The 19,027-nt window shown below is 40.9% G+C and overlaps 1 long non-coding RNA gene across 1 annotated transcript; it reads left to right on the forward strand.

Annotated features, from left to right (window-relative positions):
- The first annotated feature begins 10,519 nt into the window (after positions 1 to 10,519).
- LOC129052049 (uncharacterized) lies at positions 10,520 to 17,313 on the forward strand. Its single transcript, XR_008516769.2, has 4 exons — positions 10,520 to 10,662; positions 12,331 to 12,465; positions 13,569 to 13,666; positions 14,764 to 17,313. It is a non-coding gene; the product is annotated as an uncharacterized LOC129052049 (long non-coding RNA).
- Positions 17,314 to 19,027: the final 1,714 nt, after the last annotated feature.

Consider the following 19,027-nt stretch of genomic DNA (forward strand, 5'->3'; position numbering starts at 1 on the left):
AAAGAACAAAGTGCACACAACCATTTACGTTTCCAAACAGTTTGAGAGGCATGGGACATATGTGGATTATTCAGAGTTCTTTTTTGTGAAGGCAGGGTTTGAGGGCCAGCTATTTAGGGCTTCCTGGACCCCCTGGGGAACTGAACCATGTCCATATCTTGGGAAAATAACTGGGGCCCCAACAAACCTCAGCACTGTATCTCACTTGTTCTGGCAGTGTGTGAGTATGACAATGGTGTCCTGTAAGCTGGGTGAGACAATGGGGGTATGGGCATGGGCCTTGGTGAGCAGGGGTAGAGGAGAGGGTTCCCCTTTGATATAGTTTGGCTCTGTGTCCCCACCCAAATCTCATCTTGAATTGTACTCTCATAGTTCCCATGTGTTGTGGGAGGGACCCGGTGGGAAATAGTTTGAATCATGGGGGCAGTGTCCCCCATACTGTCCCCCGGGTGGTGAGTGAGTATCACGAGATCTGATGGTTTTGTTGGGGGGCTCTGCTTTTGTATCTTCCTCATTTTCTCTTGCCACCGCCACGTAAAAAGTGCTTTTCACTTCCTGCCATGATTCTGGGGCCTCCCCAGCCATGTGGAACTGTGGATCCATTTGAATCTCTTTTTCTTCCCAGTCTCGGGTATGTCTTTATCAGCAGCATGAAAACTGACAAATACCTACTGGCAGAATTTTTACCTTGGATGGTGACTAAAGAGAGCATTAATATGTGACACATTTGCAATTGGCAATTGCTGTGTAACTAAACTAGTAACCACATAATGCAATCACTTTAATGCCTAGAGCAACAGCATTTATCCAGATCACATGTCTGTGGGATGACCTGAAGATTGGCAGGTCTTAGCTGGGCAGTTCCACTGATTTTGGTTGGGCTGGCTCGTTCCTGCATCTGCAAGTCAGCTAGACTAGCCTGGTGGACCAGGCTGGGGCAGTTCAGCGCCATGGGTCTCTCATGCTCACTGTCCCCAGCATGGCCTCCTCATAGTCATGGCAGAAGCACAAGAAAGCAAGTGGAAACCCAGGAGGCTGCCTAAGGCTGAGGGTCCTAACTGGGAGTAAATGTCACATTGAGTGGCCAGGACAGAGTTAATGGAACAGAAACACTTTCGGAGGAAGTCACGAATAGGACTGAAAGGCATATGTTAACACATTTGGATTTATCCTGCTTCCATTGTGCACTTTTCTTAAAGAAAGTTTTAACACCTAATTATAACTGAAGTCTTCTGCAAAGTAAAAATACGAGGTAATTTATTTACTTTGGTATTAAGGAAAAAAATATTAGAATGAAGTAGGGGTTTTCCACGATGTCAGCAGTTAAAAGAGAGCCAGTTAGAAGAGAATGGGTTGGACAATGTTTTAAGCCATCATCATTTTCAGATGACTTGATCATCGACCAAGCAAGCACACAAACGGAAAAATCCAACTCAACAGAAAAATTCTTGTAATGAACAATAAAGTTATTTTATTTGTCAATTATCTCTCAATAAATATGGGAAAATTAAATTCAGCAGAAGTGTGGGATAGAACATCAAACTACAAAATTCAGTGGTATTTCTTTTTATCAACTATAACCAATTAGGAAATATAATTTTAAAATATAATACCACTTACAATAGCAACAAAATACAAAGGATACAGAAATAATACTTCAATAATCCTGACAGATAACAATATAAGCAGATCAACTCTCGTATACTAAATCTATATCTTTAATTCAATCTAAATGAATATTCCAGTTGGGATTTGAAAAAAATAGATGTTTATTATAAAACGTACATTGATTTTAAGATCACTCTAAAATTTGGTAAGCATACAAAATAGCTAATTAAACAATAAAGAAAATCAAAGAGGGAAAAATTGCTGTATCAAATATAAAGTCATGTTACAAAGTCAACACAATATAAACAGTGTGGTATTGGCAAAGGAAAAAATAAACTAATAAACAAATAATGGTGCTGATCTAGGGCAAGCTAGACCACTCTATAGAGAATATAAAACAAGATCTCTACTTCACGTCACAGTCAAGTGAGCTCAAAATTGATTAAATGTGAAAACGTGAAGTGTAAATTTGAAAGGTAAAAAAAATGTAATTATTAGAAAAGAATACAGTGTCTTTATGACTTTTTAAACAGAACTTCAAAAATAAAAACAATAGACCAAAAAACTTTAAAAGATTTGATCACATGAAAATTAAGGCTTTGGTTCAATGAAGGACAAGATAAAGTTAATAAACCAATGACAGAAGGGGAGATGATTTTGCAGTATTTTCAGCTGAAAAGAGATTAATACCTAGACAGTAACCCCAAAAAGAAAATACCAAATAAGATGTTCAGACAACTTATTTCTTTATTTTAATTATTGTTATATATTTTTTTGAGATGGAATCTCGCTTTGTTGCCCAGGCTGGAGTGCAGTTGCGTGATCTCAGCTCACTGCAACCTCTGCCCCCCAGGTTCAAGCAATTCTCCTTTCTCAGCCTCCCAAGTAGCTGGCACTACAGGCGTGAGCCACCACTTCCAGCTAATTTTTGTATTTTTAGTAGAGATGAGGTTTCACCATATTGGTAAGGCTGGTCTTGCACTCCTGACCTCAGGTGATCCCCCCTTCTCGGCCTCTCAAAGTGTTGGCATTACAGGCATGAGCCACCACACCCATTCTGTTCAGACAATTTATAAGTATAAAAAGAGAGACCAAAAATCATTAATAGTCAGAGAAATGCAAGTTGAAACAAAATGATACTACTTTATACCTAAAACGTTTGTTAAAAAAATAAGCTGGACTACTAGAAAATCCCAAGTGTTCACAGGGATGAGGGAAGGTAGGACATTTCTGTGGGGCTTGTGGAGTGCTGGCTGTATCCCATATCCACCCTGGAAGGCAGCCATGACTGCTTTCAGTGCACACACTATCTGCGACTCAGGTTGGTTGCAGAGTATGCAGTGCATGCGGGAAATTTCCCAGGGAGCATGTTCAGAATCAGCGTTCAAGGGAGTGAAATCGGTAGAAGTTGAACTGAAATGCATTCACCACAGAGGCCTCAGCTATTCCATTATCTGTTTTTGTTTTTGTTTTTTGTTTTTTGTTGTTTTTTTTTAGGTGAGATCTCGCTCTGTCACCAGTGGCATGATCTTTGGCTCACTGCAACCTCCGCCTCCTGGGTTCAAGCGATTCTCCTGCCTCAGCCTCCCAAGCAGCTGGGACTACAGGTGCACGCCTGCATGCCCAGCTAATTTTTGTATTTTTAGTAGAGACGGGCTTTCATCATACTGGGCAGGCTGATCTCGAACTCCTGACCTTGTGATCCACCCACCTCAGCCTCCCAAAGTGCTAGGATTGCAGGCATGAGCCACTGCACCCAGCCCAGCTATCCTGTTATCTTACAGGGAGATGTGGAGCTGGGATGGCCCTTTAGAGCTGTCTACCATTCCCCACCACATACAAAGGGGCAAGTTCCAGGACCTAGGGCCAGGACCTCTCTGAGTCCCCTGGAGAAAGACTCAGTTGAGAGCCATTGGCAGCAGCTGAGGCTCCCTTGGTCCTGAACTGGGTGGCTTGGTGGCCCAAAATTGTAACCACCATACTCTATGATCCAGGAATTCTACCACTTGAAACGTCTCTCCGGGAAGCTCTCACAGAGGACCTCAAGAGGCACAGTATGGATGTTGGTCACAATATTAATTGTTGGGGGCAGGAATTGGAAGCCTGTATGGGGAAGGTAAGTAAAATGTGAAAAGGTATAGTGATTCAAAGTAATGGATTATATGTTCACATAGCAATAGGGAACTTATCATTTATATCAATTAAAATACATGCACACTAACAATATATGCCGGTCAAGAACACATACAAGGCTGGATGTGATGGCTCATTCCTGTAATCCTAGCACTTTGGGAGGCTGAGCTGGGAGGATCGCTTAAGCCCAGGAGTTGGAGACCAGCCTGGGCAAAAGAGTAAGAACCTGTCTCTACAAATAATAATAACAGCCAGGTGTGGTGGTGTGTGCCTGTAGTTGCAGCTACTCAGGAGGCAGAGGCAGGAGGATTGTTTGAGCCCGGGAGGCTGAGGCTGGGCGGCAAAACAAGACCTATCTCAAAGGAAGTAACACATACTAAAGAACAGATAAGCATTAAACACCCTGCAATGATTGTCTACAGAGGGAAGGGAATTGGGTTAAAAGAGAATAAATAAATAGACAAGTCAAAACCAAGGAATCTGTCTGGGCATGATGGCTCACACCTTTAATCCCAGCACTTTGGATTTTGGTGAGCAGATCACCTGAGGTCAGCAGTTCAAGACCACCCTGGCTAACGTGGTGAAACCCTGTCTGTACTTAAAAAAAAAAAAAAAAAACAGTTAGCTGCATGTGGTGGCTTATGCCTGTATTCCCAGCACTTTGGGAAGCTGAGGTGGATGGATCACCTGACGTCAAGGGTTCAAGACCAGCCTGGTCAACATGGTGAAACTCAGTCCCTACTGAAAATACAGAAAAATTGGCTGGGTGTGGTGGCACATGCCTGGAGTCCCAGCTACTTGGGAGGCTGAGGTGGGAGGATTGTTTGAATCTGGGAGGTGAAGGTTGCAGTGAGCCAAGATTGTGCCACTGCACTCCAGCCTGGGCAACAGAGTAAAACTCTGTCTCAAATAAATAAATAAATAAATAAATAAAACTATAGGATCTTGCATAGATCAATGATGACAATGTGTTATAAATTGAGGATTACAATGAACTCAAACCTCTGCTCCTGAGTCCCAGGGGGAAGAATCATAGCAGTGTCAGAAATTTCTATCCATTATTTAGGTTAACCTCAGATTATTCCACATACCTTCTTTTTCCACATCTAACCTGCAGTAGGTCTCCTGGAGCTGTGGTCCAGCTGATATATCTATTTTTTAGGGAATCAGGGATGATTTTCCAGATGTTTTGGATAGATGTTTTCATATTTGAATCTAATCAAGTGTTTGGAAAAAAAAAAAAAAAAAACTTGTAGAAAAAGGTTTACATTCTTTCTTCACACTTTGGATTTGGTTTGAAGAGAACGAATCCAAGCACGGGGTTTGAAAAGATGTTGCCAATGGAAGTTGAGCATGGAGGAAATCAGGAGTTAGGAGAAGGGGGAAGAGAGCACTGCATTGCTCCAGCCGGGTGGAAGGTGTTCCTAGAGGAAACACAAGTGAAAAGTGAAGTTTTACAATGAGGAGGAGAAACAAAGTTAAAGAGATCCTCAAGTATTTTTAAACTGTGAAACTGCCAAAGAGAATTTGAGGCAGAATGTACACAGTCCACATGGGGAAATGTTTTTTATAGAAAAATCCAGTTTCTAGGATATTCTTATCACAGGGCTGGGAGGCAGAGAACAGATTCAGAACAATAGCTTTGTCGAACTCTTAAAGCCAAGAGAGTCCAGCTCCTTGTCTGAAAGTCTGGACTCCTGAAAGTAAGAAAATATATACAGGAAGATGCATTAAGAGGCAGCCCAGGTTCCAGTACCAGCAGTCACAGCCCTCCTCTGTTCCTTCCGCAAGCCTCATTCTTCTTTGAGCCTCAGCTTGACCATCTGTAAAAGGAAAAGGTCAACTTTTTTTTTTCTGAACTTTTAGGAACTGATGCAAAAGAGTGATGTAAGAAAGTGTTGATAAAATCTCTGCCCCAGCTGTCAGGAAGCAACAGAGAAACAGCTGAGTCCCATCATGTAAGCAACAAACTGATGGTATTCTTTGGGAGGAGGAGAAGGCTGAGAAGGAGGGGGAGGAGAGAGAGCAGGAGGAGGGTCTGGGTGGTGGTGGGAGAGGAGAAAGAAGAGGGGAAAAAAAAATAATATTTTAAGTGGAGTGGCTGGTAATATTTGTCATTCTCTCAGTCGGTTGTAGTGTGAGCATCTTACCACTCTTGTGTGAGTGTAGGGTTTTAAAATAAACAAACATATACACATAGATTTTCTATTATATGACTTCAATGCAAGTCAGCTACATCATCTGCCGCTCAGTGGAAGTAGCAACAATTTATTCCAACTCTGGAGAAAAAGTAGCCCTGTTGGATTTATTGAAAATTGACATATCTGTACACGGACAGAAAACTGGATGATTTAAGGATTTTTAGGGCAATTTTGATCAGATGTGATTTCATTTTTAATTTACACACATTATTAGACATGTGCTATTACAATTGTCCCAGCATCAGATCACACCTCTTTATGAGGCAAAGTCCACCTGCCTTTATAGAGATCAACATTTTCAAATATTTTTCTATCTTTTCTTGAAAAGAGGGAATAGAGACATGAGTCTTTAAATGAAACCTTAATGAAGCATTAAAGTGGGGACTTCAAGGAATCCATTCTGCAGAGTGCAGTGGCAGCAAACTGTCCACACCTTACTTCCTGAGGCACCAATAGCATAATGAGAACACCAGTGATAGGTGTGTGGTGTCTGTGGTGTTGGCAGTATAGGCCGTGTGTCTGGACTCAGTTGTGTGACTATGGCACCTCTCTGGAGTTAAGTGGGGTGTCCTTCTCAGTCCACAATGGCCATGCCTGACTCTTCAAGCCTTCTGGATAGAAAGGTTACTCAAAATCTTTTTACTATTTTTTTTTAATCCTAAATTAGTCTGATTTTATTTCTGATGCTTGGAACTAAGAATCTATTCAGACTTTGGAATTCAACTCTCATGCAAGATGTAAAAATACTTCTTTAATGTTTGGTTTATTCACCAAGGAATCCATCTGGATTTGCAGTTTTCATTGTGATGAGTTGTTTAATTACTTTGTTGTTGTTGTTGATAATATATAGGGCTATTTAAATTTTGTGTCTATTCTTGTGTCTTTGGTAATGTATAACTTTTCATGTCTTTTATTTCTTCTAAGTTGTTCAAATTATATTAACTTTCTCACACTATTCCTTTATTATCTTTTAAATGTTGATAGAAGATCAACATTGAAAAGGGGATGTACCCTCTTTCATTACTTTTACTCTCCATCTGTGTCTTCTCTTTTATTTTGTTCAGCATATCTAGAAGTTTGTTGATTTTATTAATCTAGTCAATCAACTTTGGTTTCATTGATTTTTTTCTATAGTTTGTATATATTTTATTAATTTCTGCTTATTATTTTTCTTCTTATTTGGCTTTAATTTTCCTGAATTTTCTAGTTTCTTAAGGTATAAGCCTATATCTTTTATTTTAGACCTGTTTTTTCTAATGTTAGCATTTAAGGCTATAGATTTTCCTCTAAAGAACTGCTTTAGCTGCATCTGATGAATACGTATGTTGTGTTTTATATTCACTCAGTTCAAACTGTTTTAGATTTTCTCTTGTGACTTCTTTTTTGATCCATGAGATTCCCAGAATATTTTCTCCAAATAGGGGATTTTTAGATCTCTTTGTTTATTGCTAATTTTTATTATATTGGAAATATATCCTGTATGATTTCAATCCTTTTAAATGTATGGACACTTTTTCTAATGGCTTAGGATGTTGCTTATCTTGGCAAATGTACTATGTGCCATTGAAAAGAAAAGCATTTTGCTGCTGTTGGGTGAAGTGGTGAAGTGTTCAATAGATGTCATGTCAATTAAATCCCACTGATTGGCAGTTTTGTCCAGGATTTCTGTATCCTTATAGATTTTACATTCCTTTTATTAATTTACATTCCCTCTATTAATTACAAATCTGTAAGAATTTCTGTGTTCCTATAGATTTACATTCCTTCTATTAATTACTAAGAGAAGTGTTGAAATCTTCAACTGTATTTTGTATTTGTCTTTTTTTCCCTTTTAATTCGGCCATGTTTGCTTTATGTACTTTGAGGATTTTTCTGGTGCATACATGTTTAAGTTTGTTATAAGCACATATATATTATATTTATATTGAGATTTGAGCATTGTGTCCTTATGAAATGTCTTTTTTATCTCTGGTAATAGTTATTGTACTGAAGTCTACCTTGTCTGATATTAATATAGTAATCCAGTCTCATAATTAGTTTCTGCATCACATATTTTCTCCTATCATTTTCTTTTAAACCATTCATATATTTATTTTTAAGGTAAGTTTTCTGTAGATATATATTAATCTTTGGTATTCAGAAACAAAAAATAGAATTCCAAGGAAATCTTGAGAATTCCTTAAATTACATTAGTCTGTATTTTTCATAACACTTTTTTGCTAAAGTACCCATTTGTAGGTAGATTTTTTTTTTCAGTAATATAAAAGTAATCTCTACCTGACATAGACATTTGAGAATAGAAAATATTTTAAAGGTGAATATTAACACAAAATAAATGCCATGCAAAAATCATTTAAAATTTTGAAAAATAATACCACAAAATTTAATACCCCAAAGGTATCATTAAAAAATGGAAATACACAAAGCATTAATTGTCCTATGCACTAGTCTTTTCTCTTTTTTCATGACAAATCTTACAAATGTGGAAAATTTTCATTCATTTTTGCATTGATGTTGGTTGAATGGCCAAGAATGTACCTGAAAGCATTTGTAAATTGGGCTTTAGGGCACATGTTTCTTCATATCAGATTATATCATTTTTTAACAATAAAAATATTTTGTGTGCTTGCCTTGATTTTGATTTTTGCTAATGAAATTGATATTCTTTTTGTGATTCAGGTTTTAGATCAGTTTCTAATCTTATTTCAGAGTATTCCACAAACATGTGTTTACAGCCTGGCAACACCTATGACTGAGACTAACCGAAGAGGTTATGGTTACTCTTCTGCCTGCTCCTTCCCTGGTTTCTGTAAATGTTTATCTTAACCTTAGACTCTGCACATTAGTGGTTCCTGTTCATGCTTTTGAGTTGACATCAGTGGATTCCTCAAAACTACTAGGTTGGTGCAAAAGTAATTGCGGTTTTTGCCTTTGAAAGTAATTAAAAGAAATGTCTATATTTATCGTTAACCTTGAATTCGCACCCAAGATTTATACTTTTTTCATTTTCCCAGTTTCTTGACTGAAATATAAAAATCTCCCAAAATGCAGAGCACGAATTTTCACATGAAAACATTAAGCATGTATTTGGTCTTGTTTCTTCATCAAGTCTGATCATCTCTGGCTCTTAATTGGTGTGTTAGACTATTTATATTTATTATAATTATTAATGTGGTAGGGTTTCAGTCTACCATTTCAGTATTTATTTTCTATTTCTCCCATCTGTTCTTTGCTTCTTTTCCTACCATCTTTTGAATCAATTGTGCATTTTTTAGTATTCCATTTTATTTTTACCTTAGGCTTATCAGGTATATATTTTTCTTCCATTTTTCAGCAATTGCTTATGGCTTGCCACGTGTACCTTTACTTCTTTAAAGGCTGCTTTGAAATACTATTATGTTACCTGAGGTTTAACATAAGAACCTTAAAATAGTATCTTCCACTTTCTCCTTCCCATTCTCCCATCCATTGTGCTATTGTGCCCAGACATTTTAATTCTGCAGATACTTTGGACTACACTACTATCTATGTCTATATCTTTTTAAAGTTATCCTATCTAAAAAAAAATTGAAACCTATTTCATGATTACTCACTTATTAGCCATTTCTGGCAGTGTGTTTACTGGAGTTGTTGATGCGCAGTATGCTTACTGGAGTTGTGCGCATGCTCGCCTGAGGCATTCTTCCCTTACCAGTCCGAAAGTTATACCATTTAAACTCTGCCATTTTGCCTCTTAGTGGTCATGCTTAAGCCCACTTGCCCAATTCTTGATCTTATCAAGAATCGACAGAATCTTATCAAGAATCTTATAAGATCCCAGTTCTTGAGATCTTATCAGGAAGCTGCTGATCATCAGTTTCAGATGTTTCTGTCCATCAGGAGACTGCCTTTCCCTGGCACTTACCCCTTTTTATAAATCTGTTTCAATTTGGTGTCATTTCCCCTCTACCCAAAAAGCTTTCTTTAATATTTTTGTAGCCTTTGCATATGACATTGCTTCTGCTTGAAAAATGCTCTTCCCCCATTACCTGCATGGTCAGTTCCCTCAATCCTTTATGCATTTTGCTCGAATGTCGCAGTCTATGTGGGGTCCTTTAACCACCTTTCAATACTGCAATGCTCTGTCCCCATTCTCTCTGTAACCCCGCCTTACTTTATTTTTCTTACAACACTTAACATCTGACCTGTTTGGTAGTTTGGTTTTTGTCTGTCTCCCTGTCATTAGAATGTAAGCTCCATGAGGATGGAATTTTACACATACTTTTTTCCACCCATGTGCCTATACACCCCTTCCTAGTTATGTTACCAGCTGAATGTACCCAAGTCACACAGCACCAAAGTACGTAAGCGGCAGCGAATCCATACGGGTCTGCAGCAACCTCAATTCTTGTCTCCTCAGAAGAAAGAATCCAAACGAAAAGCACAGTGAGGGACCGAGGCAAGTTTAGAGAAGGAGTGAAAGTTTATTAAAAACTTGTCCCCTGATTCTTCCCTTGCGGTAGGCTGTGCCCATGTACAGTGGCCCAGTAGCACTTGGGAGGGGCTGCATGGGTGGTGCATTTACTGGAGTTGTACGCATGCTCACATGAGGCATTCTTCCTTTACAAGTCCCAATGTTATACCGGTTAAACTCCGCCATTTTGCCTCTTAGTGCTCGTGCTTGAGCCCGCTTGCCCAACTCCTGAGATCTCATCGGGAAGCTGCTGATCAGCAATTACAAGTGTTTCTGTGTGTTGGGAGATTGCCTTTCCCTGGCATTGGCTGTGACCAATTATTATTTTAGAGAGATACTTAACAACTACCTTGATGGTTGATGGTTGCCTAACATTCCTGATTGGTGAGGGAGAGGGGGAGGGAGTCAGGGGGCTCTCCTGCCCTGTTCCTGTCTGACTAGCTACCTGCTGTAACAATTATACTAGTACTAGTGATAAACCTATCACTTGTGCCTATGACAGGGCCTTGCACAAGGTAGATTACCAATGATTATGGTTGACTTAATAAACAAGGCCTCCCTTATGCCTCTAAAAATGCAGAGATGCTCTTCTTACCTCTCATTCGGAATCTACTCTCAATTATATATAAGACGGTAAGATTAGTCAACTCACTCTCATCAGGTGGTTAACGTGCTAGTGGTTAATCCAATCCAATTACTTGTTCAAATAATTAGACCCATGCTGGATGTGTTCTTTCAGCTCAGCCCCGCCTTCTCTGAAACTATCTCAGAACCAGTGGCTTTGGTTGGGCACTGGAAGTGCATAAAGAAGAAGACATACATGCTGTCTCAGGGTGCTCGTGGGTCTCTAGCCAGGAGTCAGATGACATCACCACCATCACAAGCTGGTGATGCCAGAGAGGTATGAATGGGGAATAGAGTTGAAATTCATGTGGAAGTGACCAGTGGAGTTGTCGGGGAAGTTTTAAAAAGCAAATAACAAGTAAACTGCATTTTGACAAAAAATAAAATAGGGATTTCTTTTCTGCATGTGAGTACATATCTAAAGTAGAAAAGTATAACAGTTAAAAAAAAATACACAATTACCTGGTTCAGGTTAATGCCCATAGGCCAGAAGAAGGCTCAGAGCCTTCTCTGTGAGTGTAAAGTTTATCCAAGCCATCTTGGACACCATCACATTCTCTGCTTAAGCAAAGCTGCTTGTCAGAGGAGTTTCTGCATATTCTGAATATTCAGGGACTCTCCTGGCCCTACAGGTGGCTCAGAAAACCCTAGAGAGGAAACGCATCCTCATTGGTGAAAGGATCTCACCTGGCTTTTGCCGAGGGTGAGCAGTGTAGAGGGAGCATAACAAACTCTCTTAGACAACATCTGATTTCCAACAGCTGTCCCACTTCTGAGGCTTCGTGCTCTCAGCGCCGCCACCGCCAATGCAATATCCTCCGGTTTAAGGTTAGGTACCAGAAATATTTCTGCCAGAAGTTCTTGATGTAATCAAAACGGGATTTTCATGGACTTGCATAATTTTAGGATCTGGGAGAAGAAGCCTTACCCAGCCCCGCTTTGAGGCTGGCCCTCAGTCTGTCTCACAGTGAAATAGCCCAACATCTGACTTTGAAGCCAGGTTGTTGGGTCAGTTCCTACCTTTGTGTGTGTACCAAAGAACTCCTCCAAACACTTCCTTTCCCCACCCATCTGTCCCCACAGACATGTACCCCAATGCCCTTAACTTGTTCCTAAATGAGTAAACAAAGCTTCAGTAACATATAAACATGATTTATGAAAACAAATCTCTCCCCAAATCTGCTTAGAGAAGCAGTGTCACATAACTGTAAGCAAAGATGAAAAACCACGATTAACAGGGTCCACATCTGTTCGGGGGAGGACGCAGCTTGAGTCTCTGCCAGCCTCTATCTCAAAGAATGTGTGCGCTAGGTCAATAATGAAACTCGTGGCCCATCTGTCCTTCCGGTGTGCCCTGCACTGTGCTAAGAACTTCCCATCCACTGGATCTCATGGAGGTTCACAGTTATCTGAAGAGGGGGTCCTGTGTTCACCTGCATCTTGCAGGTGAGTGGACAGAGGTGTGGAAAGCATGAGAGCTAGTGCAGAGAAGAGCTGGGGCACCAGCAGTAGGACTGGAGGCAGGACATTGTCTTGGGTTACTACCTGGATGGACAAACTACATAGATGAAGATTAAAAAACAAACAAACAAACAAACCTGGGCCTGATTTATCAAATTGGGATGTCTCCATTGATCCAGTTGCTTGCATCATGGTTAATTCTCTTCTGTTCTCTTTCTCATGTAAGCACCACCTGTCTTCCACATTATGATGCGAAGCTGAAGATCCACCCCACTAGGTCAATGAGGACACTAACTGGGGAATATTTGAGGTGCGGAGAGGAGGTAGATGCTACATCCTGTGAACCCCAGTAAGGGAGATGCCTCTGTGTGTAGGGATGTCAAGGCCCTGGCCACGTGTCATCCCCAGACAAGCCCCGTATCACCCTGGGAGCTCTGTAAGGACAGAATCCATGTGACATTTTGGGAACTTCTAAGATGCTAATCAGAAGCCTTCTCCTCTGAGTTCTCAAACAAATGAGAAGTGGACCCAAGGGTCAAGGGTTGATGAAAATAGCATGGTTGTTTGCAGAGCTGGATTGGATCTGCAGACAGCCCAAGCCTCCCTGTCTTCCTCTGTCTAGTCTCCGGCCACTGACAGAGTCCAGGCAGAGACAGAACCAGGCCATAGACTTGCTGTGGGGAGGGATATCTGCCACATGGGAACAGAAGCCAAGAGCATCTTTCCCCTGTGGTCCCTAAAGGAAAAATTGAGGCAGACCACAGGGAATAGCAAATCTTTCATAGCTTAAGACACCCATAGACATCAGACTCTTCTCACCCTTCCCAGCAGCTGTCCTTCAGGAAAGCGGGAATGGAGTGGGAATTTTTCCCCCAATACTTTCAGGGAAGAAGTCATCATTTGCTATTATCTGAATGTTTGTGCTTTTTCCCCAAATTCCTATATTGAAATTCACCCCTCAGGTGATTGCCTTAGAAGGTGGGGCTTTGGAAGGTGATTAAGTCATGGAGATGGAGTCCTAATGCATAGGATTAGTGGTTTTATAAAAGAGGCCCAAGAGAGATCTCTTTTCTTTTCCACCATGTGAGAACACAGCAAGCAGTCACCGTCTATGAACTAGAAAGCTGATTCACCAGACACTGAATCTGCCAGCACCTTGGTCTTGGACTTCCCAGCCTCCAGAACTGTAAGAAATAAATATCTGTCATTTGTGGGCCACCCGGTCTATAGTATTTGGTTATAGCAGCCTTAATGGACCAAAATACCATTCCTGTGCCCATCAGCAGCATGAAGAATAGGAAATGATATCTTCCCACTGTAGGTGTCACTGTTGACCTCCATCACACCTTCTTGCATCCACACCCTTGCTGTGGCCTCATCACAGGTTGCATATGCTTCCTTAACTCTGAGCTCTGAGGTTGGCTATGTGATTTACTTTTAGCCAATGGAATGTAGACGGAGACAGGAGGGTGCCAATTTTGAGATGAGTCATTTAGAAGCCCTTGATTTCAGTAGACCCTCTTGTGCCTCTGGTATCACCATGGGGAGAACATGCCCCAGTTACCTCTCTGATCCAAAAAGTGCGAGAGACAGGTGGAAAGAGACATTAGACACCCTAGCAATCCCAGATGGAGAGCTGCTTAGTCAAGCCCATTCTAGATCATCCAAGCCCCAGCCAACTCATAGACACCTGGGTGGTAATGCAGGATTGCTGCTTAAATCCACAAGTTTTGGGCTGTCTGTTATGCAGCAACAGTGAACTCATAACACTTACCTTTCATATTTATTTTGGAATCCCCCAGGCCTAGCAAAACTCCCAGAATAGTGTAGGTGCCCAAAAAGTATTCGTTGTTTGAATGAATGAATTAAATCTCCTTTTTGTAAACCAACTCATCATAATGTCTCACTAATGGCTGGTATACATTGCAGTATTTCTCTATGTGATTTTAGAGGAATAATTTTAAAAAACAATAACCAAGGCAAGACAGTAACCTCTCTTGATATGAGCTGCTAAGCATTTAAAGTCCTAGGAGTCAGAGATCACCTGGCTATCTTCAACATCACCTGCAGGCAGCTGGTGCATCACATGCCATGGTGTGATGAAGCCAGCCTCCTTCACCCCCGTCTAAACTCTGATGGGGAGAAATGAGCCAACATGGCCATGCATTTATCTGGAGTCAATGCTGATTCTGACTGCATGGCCACCTTTACCCTCAGGCATGTGAGTCCCATCAGAGAGGTTGCCAGTATGACATCAGATCCACTTTTCCTCCTATTTTTCAGAGGAAATGTTTCAACACATCTGAGGAAACACATGCCTTCCCAAACTGGCCTGATGCTGTTTCCCAGGAGCTGCATTCTGGAAGGTGGACCATCAGGTGGAAGAAGTATTCTTCAGAGAGCTGCCTTCCCAAGGGAATGGTGACAGCTTGCGCTTGCCGGGGAGTCCTGCTGCCTTCCGAGGTGTGAAGGGAAGGCATGCACTGTGCATATGCTGTACCATACAGTTTTGCCTACAACTGCTTGTAGCTTCATTGTAGCTGTGAATGCTCTGTTCCTCTCCTTTTCACCCCTGAAGATTCGCGAACATGCAGGATTGAGCTGTGTGAGGCATAGCATTCCCCACATGGTAGGCGAAGGAGGATGTGGGTCTGATGGCTCTACCGCCGTCCACCCGGGCGGATGGACATGTGTTCCGGGATATCAGAGCTTGCGGCTGACCAGCCCACATGTCCACGCAGCCCTCCCACTGGCTGTGTCGACATTTTGGGTGTCACTGAAGGATTTTACTGGTGCAGACTTTACAAAGGCAAAATTGTTTCTCAAGGAAGTGGACATGAAAGATCTAAAATCACGGCTGCTTAAAATGAGAGGCTATCAGTTGCAGAAAAGCAAGCACAGATTAATGACCTATCTACATCCTACACAGTTTTAAGATTGCGCCTAGATGGGCTTAAAGACCCTAGCCTAAAAACTGTCAATGTGCTTCCATCTTCGCCCTGTAGGACAAGAAAGCCTCACAGACTTGCTTCTAACTGTGAGAGGAGGAGAGGCCAGGGACGGAGAGGGAGAAGAGGAAGATAACAGGAGACGAGAAGGACGGGAGAGTGAGGAGAGGAGGAGAGAGTCTTGTCAAAATCTTTTTAGTGCACAAAACTAATTTTGTTCATCTTGGATTTGGTGAGCTGGATAATATTCTGTGCACAGCTCCTAAATGAATTATTAAATGTCAACTCAAGATGGCTTAACTAAAATACTCAATTTAATAACGAAAAGTATCTAAGGTAACAACAACAATTTTGCAGGTGATTGTAGAGTTGTCAAGTCAAACCATTATAGACAAGCATTTGGGGTTTTCACATAATCTTTTTCCACATGTCATCTTCTGTCACTAAATACCCACTCTGGTGAGCATATTCCATTTCAATAAAGATCATCCCTTTGGTGCCAGCTTCTTTTTATTCAGATCGAGCCAGAAAGCCTTTTTTTTTTCCTAAAATATAAAGCTAAACAAGATCTCAGTCACAACCACCAAATCTTTATTAATGTATTCCTTGTGCTACTTCTGAATATTAATAAAAATTAATAATTAATTTTGCCTTTGGCATTGCAAGATATACTAGTTTTAATTAGTGTACTGTACTCTTATACAATTAAAAAATAATTGATGTCCACGCTTATTGGCGGTGTCTGTGATCTTCCTTTCTGTTGTTGTCAACAAATGCCTTAAAAAACAAGTTCAAGAATGTTGTGCTGTCCACTTGATTTACACACCCAAAGTAACAGACAAATCTTTTATGATGAAACAGAACAGTCTTCTGTTTAAATTATACACAAGTATATTAACTAGAAAGAGAAAATTAAAAGCTGATGGCTACAAGGAATAATGGAAAGTCTATAAAAATGTTTTATCAATCAACAAATTTGCCTGGAAAATATCAATGGTTGGCACCATCTCTCTGCTGAAACATGGGGAGGCCATCTTGGATCTATTATGTCAATTCCATCAAGTATTTAATTCTGATGTCCTCCTTAATCAGCTTCAGTTATTTAAATTCAGCATATCATGTTACTGTTCTACTACATCACTTTAATCGTGCCATGAACTACTTTATTATAGAATGCTAAAGTATTTCCCTGTGCCTCCTTCTTCCTCTGTCTGAACAATGCCAGCTGTAGAGAGACAGCCCATGGTGAAAGGAGGGAAATCGCTTTCTTTGAAAATATTTGTGTCAAGAATCTTGCATAGAGAGAGGGTGGTGGTTGTTTCAGCAAGAAATAATTCAAATCCCACAGCACATGGTTCTTAGTTTTCTTTCTTTGAACCAGGATTTTTATTTTTTATGAAATCTCCATTGAACAACTACAAATGTATCTGTAATACCAAGAGGTAATAAGCTAAGAGGAAAGAGACTTACGAAAACACACGGCAAGGAAGAAAGAGTCAATGTGAGATGCGGATTTCACACTTTACCCTGGACTCATTGGTTAATAAGGATGTTTATGGCAGAAAAATCACAAATTGATGCAAATTTTTATCATATTCATGAGCTTAATAGCAATTTTATTTTTTAAAAAATCTACTCTACCAAAGTATCGGTCCTAAAAACGTAATCTTTGGTTTATTTTTCATAAGAGAATTGGCTTCAGAGAACCTATCACAATCTAGAATCATCTTGGCCATGTGTCTGTTTACTTGTTAATAATCTGCATCTCCTCCTAGGTCCAACTGCATGAGCCCCAGTGCCTGACTGTCCTCTTCACAGCTGCACTCACAGTGCTGAGCACAAGCTCCAGCAGAGAACTATTTCGCAAAACATCCGTGGAGTGAATGTATTAATTCTGACTCAAAATATGTTTTTTTCCCTCCCCCTTTCTAGAGTCTTCTAAATTTTCTTTTTCCATGTCCATCAAAATGTGAATGGCTTAACTAGCTGTGGTCTAACTGTAGAACGTCTATTACTCAATGATAAAAAATAAGCCACAAATACACACAATACCACATATGAGTCTCAAAACAATGGGTTCAGCCATATAAGCCAGCTTCCAAAGAGTATGCTGTAGGATCTAATGCATATGGAGTTGCAGAGCAGGGAAGGCTAAGCTATGGTGAGAGAAATCAGAACAGAGCATGCTTGCTTCTGGAGAGAATCTCCCCAAAAAGAGACATGAGGGAACACTCCGGGGTCATGGAAAAGTCATAGAGCTTGATCAGGCTGATGTTTGCATGGATGTTATGCATGAAACTATACACCTGAGAGCTGTGCATGCATCCTATGTTAATTATGTCTTAATTTTTAAAATCTTAGTAACACTTTTTTTTTCTAGTTCATTGGCAATGGAAGGAGGAAACTCAGAATATGAATACAGTTGAGAGGCCCTGGAATTCCTGTTTCCATATCAGTACCTCCTGCCACAGATTCAGGGAACAGTGCTCCTAAGCAGCAGGGTTGACAGATGTTCTCACAACTCCCCTCTGCCCTGATGCATTTTCTTACGTGGCTTCACCCTGCCCCCGGGGGCTGTAACAGGTCTCTCTCATGCACAGGTGATGAAGGCAGGGGTTCCTTCATTGCAAGCATGCCGTCTTGGATGCAGGGAAGTACCCAGCTCCTCTGCCAGAAGCTGTGAATAACACTCTTAACAGTCCATGCAAATGCTGTGGTCTATGTCTGCATGCCCAGCTGGTCTGCTGATCAATTTTTACTTCTCAAATTGGGTCAGTGAAAAAGGACAGCGCTTTCTGTTCCTGCGATCTAAATTCTCAATGTGATCTAAATTCTATTAACACTGGGAACCTGAAAATTCCAAAGCAAGCCTTTAGCCTCACTGGGACCACCTTTCAGAAAGGCCCATTGACCTATTTTCTTTTTAAACTTTCCTTTCTTTTAATTAAAATGCCCAAATTTCCTGGATGTTAATCAAAGATTAGCTTGACAATGAAAATGCTGTGCATCACTCATTAAAAGAACCAAGTCGAATGGTGAACAACACTCCTCTCCTAATCAGTCCTGAACCACCTCGGAAGGACCTTCTATGCAACTCCCGTGTGTCTGTGAGAGGAACCAAGACAGTTGGGAAGGCTTCCTGCTATGGTGCTCTGGTGGGAAGATGAGCTGTGGATCTCGGGCAGCCTTTGGGGATTCTCTGTTGGCTTCCTGTAAGAATTGGATCTTCTCCTCTGACTGCACCTGAGAAGTCCTGATTTCCTCATCCTGACTTTTCTTCTCTTTTCCTTTACTCATGGGTGATGGGTCCATATTCGACCAAAGGGTCTAGGCATCGCAGCTGGCCTTGAGCTTCCTGGTCCACCGTTTTTGATTGGCTACTGGTGTGCATTGGAGACCTGCAGGTGTCTGAACTGCCAAAGTGAGTCCTACACCTGGCACAAACGCTCTTGGTCTGTCCAGAGCTGTCCCTTCCACAAATCTGTGTCTCTTGTTGTCCCTCAGGTTCACCTAGGACAGCCTAGGTCATGTCTCAAGGATGTTGAATGGCAAACAACACAGCCCCCCCAGGCAGTGCAGGCCTCTGAGAACGACTTTCA

The sequence above is a fragment of the Pongo abelii genome, chromosome 20, assembly GCF_028885655.2.
Source record: "Pongo abelii isolate AG06213 chromosome 20, NHGRI_mPonAbe1-v2.0_pri, whole genome shotgun sequence".
Classification (NCBI taxonomy): domain Eukaryota; kingdom Metazoa; phylum Chordata; class Mammalia; order Primates; family Hominidae; genus Pongo; species Pongo abelii.